Source organism: Phyllostomus discolor, chromosome 6 (genome assembly GCF_004126475.2).
Source record: "Phyllostomus discolor isolate MPI-MPIP mPhyDis1 chromosome 6, mPhyDis1.pri.v3, whole genome shotgun sequence".
Lineage (NCBI taxonomy): Eukaryota > Metazoa > Chordata > Mammalia > Chiroptera > Phyllostomidae > Phyllostomus > Phyllostomus discolor.
Window position 1 is genome coordinate 81,237,869 of NC_040908.2, and position 14,348 is coordinate 81,252,216.

A 14,348-nucleotide genomic window follows, 5' to 3' on the forward strand; every position below is an offset into this window, starting at 1 on the left:
TCACAAGCCTGATTGATCTTGGTCAAAAAAATGAAAAAAAAAAAACAAATGAAGGATACCCAAAGTGAAATAAAGCAAAATATTCAGGGAACCAACAGTGACAGGAAGGAAACTAGCAGTCAAAACAATGATTTGGAACAAAAGGAAAAAAAAATAAATATCCAACTGGAACAAAATGAAGAAACAAGAATTCAAAAAAGTGAAGAGAGCCTTATAAACCTTTGGGACCACCTGAAACGTTCCAATATCTGAATTATAGGGGTACCAGAAGGAGAACAACAACAGCAAGAAATTGAAAACGTATTTGAACAAATAATGAAGGAAAACTTCCTCAATTTGGTGAAGGAAATAAGACTCCCAGGAAGTCTAGGAAGCTCAGAGAGTTCCAAAGAAGTTGGACCCTAAGAGGAACACACGAAGGCACATCATCATTAAGTTACCCAAGATTAAATATAAAGAAAGAATCCTAAAAGAAGCAAGAGGAAAGGAGAGAGTTACCTACAAAGGAGTGCCCATAAGGCTGTCAGCTGATTTCTCAAAAGAAACCTTGCAAGCAGGAAGGGGCTGGAAAGAAGTATATGAAGTCATGAAAGGCAAAGACCTACATCCAAGATTACTCTATTGAGCATAGAAGGGTAGATAAAGTGCTTCTCAGATAAGGTCAAGTTAAAGGAGTTCATCATCACCAAGCCCTTATTATATGAAGTGGTAAAGGGACTTATCTAAGGAAAAGAAAATAAAAAATATGAACAGTAAAATGACAAAAAACTCATAACTATGAACAAATGAGCCTAAAAGAAAAGAAAAACAGTGAAAACAAAAACTAAGCAAACAGCCAGTACAGGAACAGATTCAGAGAAATGGACATCACACAGAGGGATTTCAGTGGGGAGGGGGATGGGAGGAATGGGGGGAAAAGGTACAGGGAAGAAGAAGCATAATTAGTAGGCATAAAATAGATGGAGAGAGATAAAAAATGGTATAGGAAACAGAGGACTAACAGAACTTATATGTATAAACCCATGAATATGAACTAAGGTGGGGATGCTGGAGGGTTGGAGGAGGCAGGGTGGAGGGGTGGTAAAGTGGGAAAATTGGGAAAACTGTAATAGCATAATCAATAAAAAATACTTAAAAGCTACTTCCAATAAACAAAAGTCCTGGACCAATGGCTTCACAGGTGAAGTCTACCAAACATTTAAAGAACTAGCACCTATCCTTCTCAAACTGTTCCAGAAAATTCAAGAGAAGAGAAAACTCCCAAGCTCATTGTATGAGGCCAGCATTATCCTAATTTCAAAGCCAGATGAAGACACTATACTGACAGAAAATTATAGGCTGATATTCCTGATGAACATAAATCCAAAAATTCTCAACAAACTATTAGCAAACTGAATTCAGCAATACATTAAAAAGATCATACATCATAGAATTTATTCTAAGGATGCAAGTTTGGTTCAATATTCTCAAGTCAACATGATACATCACATAAACAGAACAAAGAATAAAAGTCATATGGTCATATCTACATATGCAGAAAAAGCATTTGACAAAATACAGCATCCAGTTATGATAAAAAAAAACCTTTCAGCATATTTGGAATAGATAAAACATGTCTCGACATAATAAAGGCAATATATGACAAACCACAGCTAACATCATACTCAACATGGAAACAGTAAAAGTGGGTTCTCTTTATGATTGGTAACATGTCAGGGATGTTCATTTTCACCCCTTCTATTCAAGATAGTATTGGAAGTCCTAGCCACAGCAATCAGACAAGGAGAAAAAAAATAAAAGGCATACAAATTAGAAAGGAAGAAGTAAAACTGTCATTATTTGAAGATGACGTGATACACTATAAAAAGCCTTAACAATTCTACCAGAAATATACTAGACCTGATTAATGAATTCAGTAAGTATCAGGATATAAAATAAATATTCAGAAATCAGTTACATTTTTATACACCAATAATGAACTATCAGAAAGGATGACTAAGAAAATAATTTCACTTACAATTATATACAAAAAAAATACCTGAAGATAAAGTTAGCCTAAGAGGTAAAAGACTTGTACTTTGAAAACTGTAAGACACTGAAGAAAGCAAGTAAGGAAAATACAAATAAATGGAAGCATATACCATGCTCACGGATAGGAAGGATTAACATTGTTAAAATGTCCACCCAAAGCAATCTATAGATTTAATGTAATTCCTATTAAAATATAATGGCATATTTCACAGAACTAAAACAAATAATCCAAGAAATTATATGGAACCACAAAAGACCCTGAATAGCCTCAGCAATCTTGAGAAAGAAGAACAGAATTTGAGGTATTGTGCTACCTGATATCAAATAATACCACAAGGATACAGTAATTAAAACATCATGGTACTAGTACAAAAACAGATACATAGATCAATGGAACAGAATAGAGAATCCAGAAATAAACCCATAACTATAAGGTCAATTAATTTATGGCAAAGGAGGCAAGAAAGTACAATGGGTTAAAGACAGTCTATTTAATAAATAGTGTTGGGGAAATTGAACAGATACATGCAAAAAATGAAATTAGACCGCCTTGTTATACCATATGCAAGAATAAACTCAGAATGGATTAAAGACCTAAATGTAAGATTTAGAACCTTAAAACTCACAGAAGAAAATATAAGCAGTGAAATCTCTGACATCTTTCTTAGGAATAGTCTTTTCTGATTTATCTCCTCAGGCAAGAGAAATAAAAGGATAAACAAATGGGCCCACCTTAAATTAAAAAGTCTTTGCACAGCAAAGGAAATCATCAACCAAATGTAAAGAAAACCTACTGAATGGAAGAAGATATTCACCAATAATGCATTCAAAAGGGGTTAATATCCAAAATTTATAAAGAACTCATACAACTCAACACTAAAAAATCAAACAATCCAATTTAAAAATTGGGCAGTAGGCCTGAATAGACACTTCTCCAAAGAGGACATACAGATGGCCAATAGAGATATAAAAAGATGCTTGGCATATCTAATCATCAGGGAAGTGCAAATTAAAACCACAGTGAGATAGTACCTCACACCTGTTGGAATGGCTACTATCAATAAATCAACACACAAGTGCTGGCGAAACAGGAACCCTCATGCATTGTTGGTGGGAATGCAGGTTGGTGCAGCCACTGTGGAAGAAAACAGGGTAGAGGTTCATCAAAAAATAAAAATAGAACTGTCTTATGACCCTGTGATTCCACTTCTGGGTGTATATTCAAAGAAACAAAAAACACTAAATGAAAGAACATACATGCCTCTGTGTTCACTGCAATGTTATTTATAATAACCAAGATATGGAAGCAACCCACGTGCCCACTGATAGATGATTGGATGGGGAAGATGTGGTACATATACACAATGGAATATTACTTGGCCTTAAAAAAGGATGAACTCTTACCATTTGCAACAGCATGGGTGGACCTAGAGGGTATTATGCTAAGTGAAATAAGCCAGACAGAGAAAGATAAATATTATATTTTTACTTATATGTGGAATCTAAAGAGAAAAATACAGGAACAAACAAAATAGAAACAGACTCATGGGTATAGAGAACAGACTGATGGTTGCCAGCGGGGAGGAAGGTTAGGGGCTGGGTGAAAAAGGTGAAGGGATTAATAAATACAAATTGGTAGTCATGAAATATTCATGGGGATGTAAAGGACATAAAGGATACAAGTGTAGGAAATATTGTCAATAATATTGTTATAACTATCCATGGTGCCAGAGGGGCACTGAAAGTATCAGGGACCACCTTGTAAAGTATATAATTGTGTAATCACTATGTTCTACACCAGAAATTAATACAAAAATAATATTACATATTAACTCTAATTGAGAAAAAAATTCATTGAGCACCTACTAGGCACTGTCTGGATGCAGGGGGTACTGCCATGAATAGGGCACTTTAAGGCCTAGTCTGATGGAGCTGACAGTCTAGTGGTCGGGGTGCAGATCTATTCAGTGTTGAAGGCCCCAGGAGCAGAATCTTATTTCCCAGATAGCAGCTGGACAGAGTGCTGCTGGAGAAATGAAGTATCTAGAGAAGAAACATCTTAAACTACAGGATTAAGGCTCCTTGAACTGCAGGCAAGGTGAACATCTGGCTTGTCAGCACTTTCCAGTGTAACAAGTGTTCACACTGTACACAGACCCGCTGACCATCTAAACAGTGAAACAGAATTTCCTTGGCCCAGACTGACAGCATGGGAACCATGGACTTGGTATGCGCATAGGTGGCCTGTGCTCTGATTCCTTATATACGTAGGCTTATGAGGTAAAGACTGCTTCTACATCTCAATACCTTCTTGCCTTGGTCTGTGTCTGTCCAGAAACTAGATGGGACAGAGCTTACAGGTGGAGGGTAGCAGGGCTTCTGATCTGGGGGGAAGAGGGCCTCAAGATAGCAGAACCTGACTCCCAGCCCTTACTCCCCATGGGATAGAGGGTCTGTCCTGGCCTCCAACCCCACCCAATGGTTCACATGCTGACAGCCACTGTGACTACCATAGGCTGAATGTTTGTGTCCCCCCTCACCCCAAAGTATAAGTGCCCAGTATATTAAATTATCATCCCCAATGTGATAGTATTTGGAGGTGGGAACTCGGAGGGTGATTAGATCATTAGGGTGCAGTCTTAGGATTTGGATAAGAGACCTTTTAAGAGACCCCAGAGAGCTCCCTTGCCCTTCTGTCACGTGAGGACAGAGAGAAAAAACTAACAGCCGCTCTATGAACCAGAAAGTGAGCCCTCACCAGACATTGAATCTGCTGGGACATTGATCTTGGACTTACCAGCTCTTGAACTGTGAGAAACAAATTTCTGTTTGTAAGCCACCCACTCGATGGTAGTTTGTTATGCAGTCTGAAGGGACTAAGACCTTGGGCAAATCTCTTCACCTCTTTATCCATCAGTTTTCTTTTTGAGTCTCAAACTAGATGACCCCTGCGGGGATCTCTCTAGTCCTGAGATTTCCAAGTAGAACAGAGACCCCACCTTCACCCTCTGCCGCCACCCCCCCACCATCTCCAGAGCCCTGGATGGAGCCCTCATTACCTTTGGTGTGATATGTGATTGAAAAGTGCATTCTTAAGCCCCAGCTTCTCCACTCTCCCTTCCTGCTGTTGATTTGCAGCTCAGAGTGGGTTGACTGCCAAGTCAAGTAATCAGGAGGTAATACAATAGCCTGGTATCAGAATTCCCAGGGTGGTAGCCGAGTCTGGAAAACTCTGTCCCCAAGCTGCCTGTGCCATTCATGACCAGGAAAATAATTGTGTAAAGCAAGCTGGCTTAGATCAAACCCAGCTTGACATGGTGCAGTATAAGAATTGCCAGAACTCTGGTCTTATGTGGCTATTAATACCTTGCTTGGGGGCCAAATTTGCCCGGAGGGCCAGGAATGCTTTGATTCGTTTGCCCATGCAGATCAGATGCTATTCCCCAACATGTAGGGATAACTCTATCACAGCCTCCTTGCTCAGCACCCCCTGGTTTTTCCCTTGGTTTATCCCTGTCACCTGCTCTCATTGCCTCTTACCTTCCCCTGTCTGTCCATTGTTACTAAAATTCTCACAAAGTGCTGATTTTATTGAGTGTGACAAGTGGCAGTTCATTTTTTAAGGTAAATAATTAAAAGGATACTTTATTGTAAATGTAGGTAGTACCATAATTCATCAAAATAATTTATAATAGTTAACTGCCTCTTAAATATGATCTTATAAATGATGCCTTCTGAAGTTAAAAGTAATTGGGATTCAGTTTGTTTAAAATTAACTGTCTGCTGTGAACTCTTCTAAGAGAGGAAATCATGACAAGTTCTCAATCAGATAAACACCATTCCATTATTAAAGAGAATTTTTAAAAAAGCATAAACTAATTTGAATAGACATAGCAATTTCCTGGATTTTGTCTTTCTGTATAAACCTGACTCTTTATATTAAAATTGTATTATGATTTCCTACCATAAGCAAGAAATTCCTTAACAGTAGCCTAAAAATGACCTTAGTGTCTTGGTGAAACATACTTCTTCACCTCCTGATGCTCACTTGGTGCTCCAATATAGACGGTATATCTGCTGTCTCACCTCTGCTAATCTTCCCAGGCATCCCCATATGAGGGCAAGCATGACAAATTACCATTCCAGCCATGGGATCCACCTTAGCCTTCCAAATGCCACTGCTGAGAGGAGGGTCATCAGAGATTGCCATAGCAACAGAGCCTTTGTGACTTAGTGGATCAATCATTCTCAGGTACTATCCTACTGACACGTGGTGCAGCCGAATATTCTTCCCAAAGGTCCATTGCTGGGATCCTCCTGACCCATGGTACTTCATGAGTCATGATGGGTCTGATGATTGAGTTTCTGACATATCCAGGCAAAGGAGATTACTTAAAATCAATTCATACTCCTCATTGTAAATCTAGATATGATTTGGGTAACTGTAGACATATGCCTTAAACACTACTAGGCCTCCCTTCTGACTTGGGCAGCCCTGGGCCAACAGACACTCGCTGGCCTGGGGGTGACAGGGCCTTCCACATTGAAGGACTTTGGGATATTTTGGCCTTCTGTTGATAAAAATGGGTTCCTGCGGTTTGGGAGTGGGCCCAGATATCTGCATCTCTGGGTAAATGTTATCCAAATACCACTTAGATGATTTACAACCCAGCTTCTCCATCAATTTAACATGCTCACTGATATTTCCACAGCTTCTTGTCCTCACATTTGGTCTTAAGGAAAAATACTGCTCCTTATGTTCATCTAACCAAGCATGTGCTAGCCTCGGGGAGTTGTGTGTCATGGTGTCCTGGCCCTCAGGAGAACTACATGGTCACCTTTTTTGGAAAAGTTGTCCAACTCTAGAGCAAGGGAAGATTTAGACTTTACCTCTGCGTATCCTCTGCATATACCTCTGCAAAATGATATTTCTAAGTTTTCTTCTCCCCAGATACCCATGCCACTGTCATACTGCTCAAGTTCATTGAAATAGTTTCTATTCATGGAAAATAATCCTCCAGCCACTGTAGGTGACTTTGTTGAAGCAGTAGTTCTGTATGTGGGGACATCCCCCCTGGAAATGGGGCAGGGGTTTGAGCTGCTGAATGGAGATTTTGCCCCCTTGCTGAACATGGCAGCCAGAAGAGGGGAAAAGGCAAACATGGCCAACACTGACCCTAATTGGCTGGAAGGCTGACACTTTCACGGGCTTTCTACATGGATGGGATTCTGGGAGAGGACTTTTAAGACAGAGCTTGCTCGGAAGTGAAAAGTCAGTTTGTTCTTCCCCTCCCCAGGTAGGGGGCATCACCAGCAGACCTGCCAGCAGTGGCTAATGTGGGTCTGTGAGCAGAGGCTTGGGGCAGATTCCGAAAGATGCCTGAAGCTGGACAGCAACTGCAGACCAGCTAAGCCACCTACATTTATGATACTTTGGGGTGGGAGAAGAGGTTCCTGGCACAACCTTGAACTGAGCTGGCAGAGGGTGACAGGGTGATTTTTCTCTGGGTGTCTCAGAGTGAAAGGGCTTTGAGGCAGAAACTTGGCATTATTTCCAAAGACCTTGGTGATAACAGCACTGTGAACAGATTTTTGTTTTCATGTTATTTTCAGTTCTTGAACCTGTGTAGTAGTCATAATGACAAATATTTAAATAGCTATTTTTGATGTCATACTTTGACTTTTCCTCTTTTCTTACTTTTGTTATCCATATATTTTAGGTAGAAGCTTGCCATTAAATAAGATTCCTTTCTTTTTCACCAAACTCTGTCTTGGGAGATTTTCCTGGTAGGCAGTGAGCAGTAGAACCTCTCCTACTGGTTGGGTTTGGTAACAGTTCCTTCCAGTTCTCGAGCTCAGAAAGGGGAACAAGATCCTGTTACAGAACACAACAAGGGGGGCCTGGGATGATATACTATTATTAAAAGAAGGCCCCAGGTCCATTATGTCCGCCGCCCTAGGAGAGATGTCTCTCAATGCCAGAGATTCGTGAAAAGGAAAGGAAATGTTTATTTAATGCTATACTAACTTAAAGTAGTGACCTAATGTCTTTATCAAAAATCCTAAAGTCCCTAAAAACACCCACAAACACACAGTCCTTCCTTCCTTCCCCCTTTGCCCAGTCCAGAGTACCGCATCTCAGGAAAGGAAATAGAAGTCCATGGCTTAGGCAGTCCTCTGGTTCTTCCCAGTTAGTACTCTATCTCGACTGGGAGACCTCCCTGGGTTCCCGGCACCCTCAGCTGAGTCGCCGGGATCTCTGCTAAAACCAGGTGGTGGTTCCCCCTTCTAAAGCTGTGGGGGTCCCCACTCTGCCAGGCCGCGTGGTTCTCTTCTCCAGGGCTGCCGCGTGGTTCCCTCTCTCTGGGATGCGGGAGTCTCCACTCTGCTAAAGACGCGTGGTTCTCTCCCTCAGGGCTGCCGCATGGTTCTCCCTCTCTCAGGGCTGCAGGAGTCTCCACTCCGTCAAGTCTGCGTGATTCTCCTCCTCAATGGCTGCCAAATCTGGGTTTTAAATCCCCCGCGGCCAGTCTTCCTCTGCAGCCTCATTTCCGACTCCTCCCACACTTGGCTTCACATGCCAGAACTCGTATCCTTCCAGCTTTACTGGGCTGCCATCATGAGTCTGGGCAGGTGTGGCCCCATGTCCTGGAGCCAATCCTCTCTGAGCTCCCACGCAGGTGCTGTAACTCAGGGGACCCACCCCCCCAGTTACATCAGGGTGGGGAAGTTACTTCCATTCCCCTGGCTTAGAGCTGATCACAGCTACTTAACATATCTATGCAACCAGTCAAAGGTTATAGATATGCCAAATGACCACACCAGAGTTTAGCTGCAAGGCTGTTGCTATGCTAAACAGCTCTCAATGGCCCTGCTCCATTTGCTCCTCCCCCAACCCACACCCTGGGGTGGGGGGATGGAGACATCCCAAAATCTCCTGGACACCTTAAGTTCTGGACCCCATTTCAAATGCCTATTTGGGGTCCCCCCTGTTGGCTGCACCCTGTAACAATCCCATTTGAAGTGCAGCCCTTAGGTGAACTCTCCAGGCTCCACAGGGAAGGAGCTGTAGGCCAGGGTGTCTGCACTGATGATGTGATCATTGAACACATGACCTTCTGCTCGTCCTCCCAGTAAGGGCCGCAGCCACATCACATTCACTTCATAGCGGCTGTCCAGGAACACCAGGGCTTCTGTTGCATGGGCTGTTGTAATAATTTTTTTCTCAAATTAATCCCTCACACTTCGTATTTCTTATTATTTTAATTTTTTCCAGGGAGGTGTTTTTGGACAAATTCTTCTAGCTCTCCTTTCAAATCATTAAAGTCACTGCCATCACCCATGAGGATGATTTCATGGGAAACTGGAATGGTATGTGGTCTAGAGTGCAGTGCATGGTCCAGATCCATCTGCTCTGTCTTATTTTTTATGCTGCATTCCTGGTGTCTGGCACATCTCTGTGTAGCCCAAGCGGTAGCTAAGAAGCTTATTGAAGATGTGCTTCTAATACCCTAAGGCTCTCAACTCCTGATCTTGTTCATTGAAAGTCATACCCAACTCAGATGAGAATTTCACATTGCCTTTTTCTGCATCTTCAATATGACTATCTACCACATTATCAATTTTGTTTGCTTTGAACTGTAATTCTAAAACTTGACTTGGACCTTGAGTGAAACGGGGGTAGGAGTTTTGAGGAATGTCTGTGGGTCCCAGGAGTGGCTGAGTCACTTCACTGAAGTTGTAGTAAACAAAATGCAAACTTGTCTAGGTTGCATATGTAAAAAGACATCCATAACAGAAATATTGAACTGTGACGCTTCCCATTACAGACCTAGCACAGCTGAAAGGCCATTTTCAATTTCCTGGAGCAAAAGCTGCTGGAGCCTTAAACTCATGCTGGAGGCTGGGCGTGAACTGATGTGAGAATTAGACACTCCAAGGATGTAGTCTTGCGCAGAGGACACATTTCTGTGGGCTTTACCTCCAGGAGCCTCACTAGGTCCTCAAGGTGACGGTGACCATCCCAGAAAGATCCTCTGGTGAATCCCAATGCAGGACCCTGGCCTTCTGGGACTCAGGTTGTGGCATCTTCCCTGACACCAAGCCCAGGTCCAAACTGCACTAGCCGTACTGCTGGGGCAGGGGTGGGGAGGGTGGGAGCTGGTCGGAAATGCTAATCGAGGTGAGGTGGCAGCTGCTGCTGGCCCAGGCCCAGGGGCACTGGCCCAGTGCCCGCACCATAGCCTCAGCTCCAGTGAGAGCGCCCCCAAGTGTCAGTTCATTAAAAAGTAGAAGCAGCTGGGGAACAAATTGTGGAAGATTAATGGTGCACACAGACCATTAAACAGGGCCAGGTTGGGGAGTAAACACAATCACTGGGCTCCCTCCAGTGGGTAATCCTGCTCTTTTAGATCTGTTCTGGTTAGCTGGCTAAGGTCAGTGGGCTAGGGATTTGACAGGGCTCGCCAGCCTCCCAGGTGGAGGACAGTGGGGGAGGGTGGGGCTGGTTAGGGCCTTGCGAAACTCCATCAGGCTGAAGCACAGCTGGGGAAAAACTGATGACTCCCTTTAATAGTGTAACCAGAAAAGACACCGGCTTCGGGCTGCCTGTCACTACCAAACCCAACAAGCAATGACAGCAATTGAATCTTTTATGGTTGCTTTATTCAGATGGCAGGCAATCTGAGAAGATAGTGGGTTCATACCCTAACAAACCAACTTCCCTTCTCTTTCCTGGCCAGATCTTTTATAAGGGGGTGGGGGAGGACAAGCAAGGTGCAGTGAGGGCTTTGAAATTCAGGGAGGATTAGGTGAGCGAAGCTGCAGCCTTCCTGTTCTCAGCAGTTAGCTGTCCCCAAGGGGGATGGGGTGGTCACACAAAAGGCTGGAATGCCTCCAACACGTCCCCAGGCAGTAATCTCTAGCCAGTGCCCCAGGAGGTCGGCTGCTTTTCTCAGGAGCCAGGATGGGCCTTATCTGTAGTTTCTGAAACAAAAGCTTAACATACACATTACTTGCTAGACTTACAGCTTTTGACCTTAAGCTAAAATTTTCCAAGTCTTGAGTCCCCTATCAATAGGACTTCCAGACTGGATCTGGGCTTAGGAGTTGTCCTGTCTAGGTGGGGTTTCTTGAGGAACCCTCAAGACTTGGGCTCCTGAGAGCTGCCTGACTACACCTAAAGTTTTAGGGAACAGAGGCCCTTACTGGCCTCAGGTCTCCCTCAGCCTGTTACAGAGCACAACAAGGGGGACCTGGGATGATATACTATTACTAAAAGAAACCCCCAGGTCCGTTATGTCTGACATCTATAGGAAAGATGTCTCTCAATGCCAGAGATTCGTGAAAAGGAAAGGAAATGTTTATTTAATGCTGTACAGACTCCCGTAGTGACCTAATGTCTTCATCAAAATCCCAAAGTCCCTTAAAACACCCGCAAACACACACAGTCTTTCCTTCCCCCTTTGCCCAGTCTAGAGTACCATATCTCAGGAAAGGAAATAGAAGTCCATGACTCAGGCAGTCCTCTGGTTCTTCCCAGTTAGAACTCCATCTCTACTGGGAGACCTCCCTGGGTTCCTGGCATCCTCAGCTGTGTCGCTGGGATCTCTGCTAAAGCCGGGTGGTGGTTCCCCCTTCTAAAGCTGCAGGGGTCCCCACTCTGGCAAAGGCATGTGGTCCTCTCTCCCAGGGCCACGGGAATCCCCACTCAGCCAAAACCATGTGCTTCTCCCCTCAATGACTGCAAGGAGGGGGGTCACCACTCTGCCAAAGCTGCGTGGTTCTCCTCAATGGCTACGGTCTTCCCTGCACTGCCATAGCTGCATGGTTCTCTCTCCAATGGCTGCTGCATCTGGGTTTAAATCCCCATGCCAATCTTCCTCTGCAGCCCTATTTCCGATTCCTCCCACACTCGGCTACACATGCCAGCACTCATACCCTTCCAGCTTCACTGGGCTGCCATCATGAGTCTGGGCAGGCATGGCCCCATGTCATGGAGCCAATCACCTCCAAGCTCTCACACAGGCACTGTAACTTGGGGGACCTGCCCCCCAGTTATGTCTTGGTGGGGAAGTTCCTTTCCATCCCCCTGACCCAGAGCAAGGCCACAGCTATTTAACATATCTATACAACCAGTTAAAGGTTATAGATATGTTAAATGACCATGCCAGAGGTTAGCTACAAGGCCATTGCTGTGTGAAACAGCTCTCAATGGCTCTGCTCCATTTGTCCCTTCCCCCAACCCACACCCTGGGGGCGTGGTGAGGACATCCTAAAATCTCCTGAACACCTTGAGTTCTGGGCCCCATTTCAAATACCCACTTGGGGTCCCCCCTCTTGGCTGCACCCTGTAACAAGCCTGGCATGGAATTCTGAGCCAAGGGATCAGAACACTTGGTTGCAGAAAGAAAATGTCTCAGAGAGACAAATGTGAGCTGCCTACCAAGAATCCTGCTCTTCATATACCAAAAAAATCCTTCTAGAGGTCACTTTGACTAGACACCCGTCTGTGGTTTGGGACAGAACACTCCGTGATGATTTCAGATGTAGGTGGGGGGAGGTAGTTACAGAAAGAAAGGACGATCATTCCTTTGAATGACTCCTGGACCTCATGCATTCATTTAATAAACACTTATTAAATACTTATTACATGCTAAACCAGGGGTGGCACTTAGCTGGCATTTGTTCTATTACCCTTCCCTGCTGCCTTCCCATGGTAGACATCAAAATTGATTACAGCACTTTTTGTCACAGAGTTAAGAAGAGTCCTTGGGATCCTTCTTAACAACATTCTAATAGCCACTGACAATTAATTGGCACTAGCTGCTGAAATGAAATCTGTTTTCTGTCCTTATATTAGACATTTTAGAAAATTCTAAAGTTTATGTTGTAAGACAAACTGCTGAGGTGAGAGATAAGAGCACATTTGGAAAAAGAAGTCACTGATCTGAATGAGAACTGAAGAATGGGAGATGTTCATTACACTCATTCGTACACAAGGAACACACCCTCGCTGGAAAGCTTTCAACCTGTGGGCCCCACATCTTTTGGTGGAGTGAAGGAGGGCAGAGCATACAGGAAACAGGTACTCAGATCTCTCTTTCCCTATGTCTCCAGCTCTCCCCAGAGGGATGGTGTATGGGGTGTGATCAAGACCAGAAGCCAAGTGAGAGAAGGTCTACTTGGGACAGGGAATTTGTTGAGTCTGCTCTGTGGGTTCCTTGTCAGGTAGGAGAGCAAGCTGGGTTGCAGTTCCCTTTAGAAAAAGCTTCCTGGAATAGCCTTCCATTCACCTGTGACTCTGGCCCCACAGTTTCATTTCCTGGTTTCCTGCTGCTGCCAGGTGGCTCTTGACATATGGAATTAGCCTGTGCCCCCACCCCGTCTCACGTGATGAGGCAGAGCCTGTGCTCCTCCTTTCTCAGCCCTGGTCAAGGGATTCTAGTCTCCCAAGTCTTTGTTCCCATCCTCTCATCTCTACTCACCCTCTGAAATGGAAGGTTATGCCCAAGGCTTGACTCCTGAGAAAGGTGTGGAGGCCAGGAGGAGTCCCTGGCTGCTAGGAGAGCAGGGACCCCAACAGCAAATGTCTTTTTCCTGGTATCAGAACCAGGCTTCCTCTTCACCCACAAATCTCTTTTTTCTTTGGACTCCCCTATTCTTGCTCCTGGATTCATGATCCCCAGGCCCTGCACTCACAGCCCAGAGGTATTTCTGATTTCCTGGGCCAAAGACTCCTGGTTGTCCTCCAATGACCATCCCTGCTCTCTTCCTAGTGACAACTCCTAAATGTTTTCAGGGCACAGTGGGTCCATCCAAAAGTCTCCATTTCCCACCTTTTTTTGCAGCTAGTATTGGCTGTGTGCCTAGATTCTGCTTAATGAGATGTAAGAGGAAGTGTTATAAGAGAAAGTGTGGGGGTTCCTTAAAGGGAGCTGACTCAGAGGGAGATTTTTGCCTTCTCCTCCTTCCTTCCTGTTGGTACCTAAAATGTAGACATGAAGGAAGAAGCCTCAGCAGCTCTTTTGGTCCACGAAGTGACCCTGGGAATGGAAACCATATGCTAGGATGTTAGAACAGAAAGAGAAGAAGCCTGGTTCTCTGATATGTCTGGAGCTGCCCTACCAACCTGGACTAGTTTCTTCTAGTCTTCTTTTAGGTAAAAACACCTTATTTTGGGTTTCTGTTGCATTCAGCCACACCTAACCTTAACTGATATACTCCTTTTTCTACATTGCTTCTTGCCTCGGGAGTAGTGAAATCCAGTGGGGTTGTTCTCCAATATACCTCCTGCAGTCTTCTGGCTATTCCCCCAG

The 14,348-nt window shown here is 44.1% G+C and overlaps 1 pseudogene; it reads right to left on the minus strand.

Moving 5' to 3' along the window:
- Positions 1 to 6,080: 6,080 nt before the first annotated feature.
- On the minus strand, positions 6,081 to 9,928 carry LOC114498424 (annotated as a pseudogene).
- Between the last annotated feature and the right edge of the window lie 4,420 nt (positions 9,929 to 14,348).